This window comes from Delphinapterus leucas, chromosome 3 (genome assembly GCF_059928025.1).
Source record: "Delphinapterus leucas isolate spDelLeu-1000000601 "Yukka" chromosome 3, BTC_Dleu_Yukka2, whole genome shotgun sequence".
NCBI lineage: Eukaryota > Metazoa > Chordata > Mammalia > Artiodactyla > Monodontidae > Delphinapterus > Delphinapterus leucas.
The window spans coordinates 145,565,262-145,570,645 of record NC_143131.1 but is presented as its reverse complement, the minus strand read 5'-3'; positions in this window follow the sequence as shown (position 1 = coordinate 145,570,645).

Below are 5,384 nucleotides of genomic sequence, written 5' to 3'. Positions count from 1 at the left end.
TGTTGAATTCAGTTCCCAAACATTTGGTTGAGGACTTTTACATCTATGTTTATCAGGGATATTGGCCTGTAACTTTCTTTTCTTATAGCGTCCTTATCTGACTTTGGTATCAGGGTAATGCTGACCTCATAATATGAGTTTGGAAGTGTTCCCTCCTCTTCTATTCTTTATAAGAATTTGAGAAGGATTGGTATTAATTTTTCTGATCACAGATCATCATAACAAATATAATAATAATGAAAGTGTTTGAAATACCAAAGAATTACCAAAATGTGACACAGAGACACAAAGTGAGCAAATGCTGTCGGAAAAATGGTGCTGATAAGATGTTGGACACAGGCTTGCCACAAACCTTCAATTTGTAAACAACACAATATGTGTGAAGTGCACTGAAGCAAAGCTCAACAGAACGAGGTATGCTTGTATTTACTGGGTGCCTACTCTGAGCAAGGCAGTGTGCTGGGTGATTGACATATATTCATTACTAAACTATGCTCTGATATTCCTGAGAAGGTAAGGCAACAGGACCAAAGAAGTGAAGTAATTTGCTCACAGTCTTTTTCATTCTGAAGCGTATTATGCTAGTTATCTATTAATTTAACTATACCAGTGATTGTCAAACTTTAGAATGAATTGAGGTCATCTGGAACAATTATTTTTTAAAAGTGCAGATTCATGAGGCACACCCCCTGTATCCTGATCATTTTTGGCTACATTTGGGTCCTGCAGTTGGTTGTTTCACCAGGGTGTCAAGATGATTCTATAACTTGTGGTCTTTGAGTCACACTTTGAGAAACACTGCACCACCATCCTTTTTCTCTGTCACTATGTGCAGACCTCAAAGTCATATTGATGAGATCATACACATGAAACGGTTTTGTAAATCTTCTAGCACATTAAATATGTAAGGTATTATTGTTTTGCTTGACATGATTACAATGAAAATGTTTTAATATTTCAAACCTTCATTTTAAAATATAATCTGAAGGAGAGAATTCATTAACATTATCAACAAATATACTGAATGTGTGAACTGTGCAAATAATTCACATACTTGCATTGAAATTATCACCATGAAGGATCATTTTGTCTGCCTTTTTCCTCCACTCCAGATGTGGTATTGGATAGGCTGAAACTTCACAAGCAAAAGTGACATCATTTTGAGTGAAGTTCTCTGTATTTTTAGGAGGCAAAGAAATAATAGGACCTACAAGAAAAAAATAATTAAGTGAGAAATTTGTGTTAAAAAATGGCTCTACTTTCTAAAGAAATGTTTTTGGAAATAATTTGTGCATGTATAAATTCAATTGGCACAAAATAATTGAGGGCTTTTAAAAATCATATAAATAGTCAGTAGACTTTCAGCCAAAATTGCTACAAAAATACATGTGGTGCACTTATGGTCAATTAATCTATGACAAAGGAGGCAAGAATATACGATGGAGAAAAGACAGTCTCTTCAATAAGTGGTGCTGGGAAAGCTGGATAGCTACATGTAGAAGAATGAAATTAGAACATTCTCTAACACCATATACAAAAATAAATTCAAAATGCATTAAAGACCTAAATGTAAGACCAGATACTCTAAAAGTCCTAGAGGAAATCATACGCAGAACACTCTTTGACATAAATCGCAGCAATATTTTTTTTGGCTCTGTCTCCTAGAGTAATGGAAATAGAAACAAAAATAAACAAATGGGACCTAATGAAACTTAAAAGGGTTTGCACAGCAAAGGAAACCATAAACAAGACGAAAAGACAACCTATGGAATGGGAGAAAATATTTGCAAACGATGCGACTGACATGGGCTTAATTTCCAAAACATACAAACAGCTCATACAGCTCAGTATCAAAAAACAAACAACCTGGGCTTCCCTGGTGGCGCAGTGGTTGAGAGTCCACCTGCCGATGCAGGGGACACGGGTTTGTGCCCCGGCCCGGGAGGATCCCACATGCTGCGGAGCGGCTGGGCCTGTGAGCCATGGCCACTGAGCCTGCGGGTCAGGAGCCTGGGCGCCGCAATGGGAGAGGCCACAACAGTGAGAGGCCCGCGTACCGAAAAAAAAAAAAAAAAAAAACTACTATGAGATACCATTTTCAAATACACTAGGAGGGCTATAATTTAAACAATTAAAAGATAATAACAAGTGTTGGTGAGGACGTTGAGAAACTGGGACCCTTATAACCTTCTGGTAGGAATGTAAAATGTTGCAGGTCCTTTGGAGAACACTCTAGAATTCCTCAAGTCGTTAAACAAAGAGTTGCCATATGATGCAGGATTTCTACCTGTAGGCACATATCCAAGAGGAATGAAAGCACGTCCCTACAAAAACTTGTACGCTAGTGTTCATAGTAGCATTATTCCTAATAACCAAAAAGTGGAAACAGCCCAAACGCCCATCAACTGAAGAATGATTTTTAAAATGTAGTATATACATACAATGGAATAATAGTTAGCAATAGAAAGGAATGAAGTACTAACACATGCTCCAACATGGATGAACCTTGAAAACATCATGTTAAGGAAAGAAGTCAGTCACAAAGGACCACATATTGCATGATTCCATTTACATAAAATGTCTAGAATAAGAAAGCCTATAGGGACTGAAAGGACATTAGCGATTGTCTAGTTCTGGACAGGATGAGATGATTGGAGGGTGATGACTAAGAGGAGGGGGGCTTCTTTTTTGGGGCAATGAAAATATAAAATTGATTGTGGTGAATAAAATTGATTGTGATGAATGCACAGCTCTGTGAATATACTAAAAGCCATTACGTTGTATACTTTAGATGGGTGAGTTGTAGGGTATGGGAATTATATCTCAATTAAAACTGTTTAAAAAAAGTACCATGTCAAAAAATACAAACGCCATTTTTTATAATATAAGGGATTAAAAATAGTCATTACTCCAGTATTTCATTTTCACTTTGTGGTTGGGAAAAGGAAAAAAAAATATTTGAACACTTACGTACCAAGCTTTGTACAATTCTTATTTAACACTACCAGTTGGCAATGTAGGTATTTCCTTAGTTTATAGGCGACTTCAAAGATTTTAAGCACCTTGCCCAAGGTCAGTCACATAGTTAAGTGGCAGAGCCCAGAATTAAATAAGGTTTGTCTATCTGCAAAGTAACTGTTTTTCCCATTACACCATTTGCCCCATTATACCATAACTAGCTTTATAATTTTATTTCAACAATGGAACTAAATCTAAAACAGACTCTTTATTCAGAAAAGAAGTAAAACAATTAAGAATATGGTAAATTCTATTGTGGTGTTATTTTTCTTTTTTAAAAATCACGTAAAAATATCCTAAACTTGTACGAGTTGCCTCAGAGGACATTTTTATCCATTTAGAGGATAAAATTTAAAATATATGTATTAATATTTGTATTACTAGATTATGTATCCTAAAAATTCTTTCTGAAACATAATGAAATATCATCATTGCATAAGTGATACAGCATCTTGGAAATTGACTTTTATGGCCCAGGGTACAAAAATTGAGTCATCTTTAGTCCAGCTGTGTGAATTTTCTTGCCCCCTTATTTAACTATTTGTTGTAGTATCTATAGCAGTTGATACAAGCCAACATTGTATGGTTATTTAATGGCTGATATGGTCCTATAAAGGCAGATAGCTTTTATAAATTTGATATTCTATGGCTTCTATTTCTTAATTTGAAGTAGTTTTTCATCAGAGTAATCTCAGGGAATCAGAATGGGCTATCAGTCAATTTAACATTAGTTTTTCTTTTTTGTTCTGAGAAAGCAGGAATGTCAATGCTAAGAGCACCAAATAAAAAACCAGAAATCACATAAATCCCCCTTTACACAGGCAAAGCTACTCTATGTGGCCCTTGGAAGTATTAGTTTGTGAACATCCAATCAAAAATAAATAGGATAAGAAATAAAACAAAAAGTGAACTAGTGTTAAATTGTTGCTTCTCAACATTAGGGAGTACATTTTATATCAAGAAACTCATAAAGAATAGATGATTTAGTTTAGCTCTCCTAACCACCAAATTTTCTATCCTAGCTCGTGCTGAAAGCTTCCAATATTTGGTAATACTTTTCATTTTTGTTTTTTCTCTTTTGGGAGTACTTTATGATTGCTAACAATAGTAACCTTTTCTTGGACTTAAATGAATCAAACATATTTAGTTTTAATCCTTGAATTGTCCACAAATCAATTACTCCATTCTTGGCTAAAAGAAACTCTAATATGACTTCACTGTTCCAGCGAATGCCACATATTAATCAGCGAAGTTGGCCCTTTAATTTTCCTGTGTATTACAAACTTAATCTACTCACAATAACCTGTGCTAATATCACTCACGATAAATCTACCTGTCTTGTCCGCAAAAGGTCTCACAGACTTTCCATAGCCCAAGCACGATCAAAGTTCAAACTCAATCTATCAGATTATCTGCCAGAACCCCAAAGAAAATCGTACCCAATGGACTGTTAAACCACATTATGTTTGTATTATTTAGCTCAAGAACATTGAGTCAGAGTTAAGTAAAATACAGCTTTGAAAATATTTTAAAGGATTGGCTTGTTGTTTCTGGTAAGTGTATATATCAGTATGTTAAAATAAGTGCAAATTGTTTCTTATTGATGTAGGAAAATCGTAATTATGTTGGCAAATTGGTCATTTTGCAAAGCATGTGAATTCAGACCATTACAGGAAGGTATTAACATAAATTAACAGAGTAATGGTTAACTCTGTTGTTGTAAATGTGGTGAATTTTTAAAGGCTTGTCACAAGATTCTGAAAGAATCCTACTTGCTGAATTAATTTTCTTATACTTTACCTTCAAATAGTGCTATTATTCTTGTAGAAATTAGAATGTGGAGGGAGTAACCAAATCAAGAATGGAAGATTTTGTATGCCCAAATCATTGACATTACCAGTCCTTTTAGACTCATATTCTCAGCCTCAGGAACTCACAAATTACCCTGAAAAGTTGTGAATCAGTGATTAGAAATGATGTAGAAAATTCCTGAAAACTAGCTTTGATGACCTGGAAAATGATACTAAAAGAGATACCCTAAGTAAAAAAAAAAAATTTAAGTGGACCCTGGAAAGCTTAGTCTTATGAATACCCATTAATAATAAATATGATAATGATATCAGGATCACTACACTTCACGTGTCGCTGTGGTTCTAGTACTCTGGAGAAAACAACTATTGTTTCTCATTTACAACAGAATACTTTCACAATAATAGGTTAGAGCTGATCGGAGATATTATTTTGAACACGTGGATCTGAGACAAAAATATTCTCTTTGCTAAGCTATGTAATTCTCAGGAGTTTTGAGTTTCAGCACATCCAGTACTGCAGCACTCTGCAAACTGCATCTGTATCTGCAATTCTAA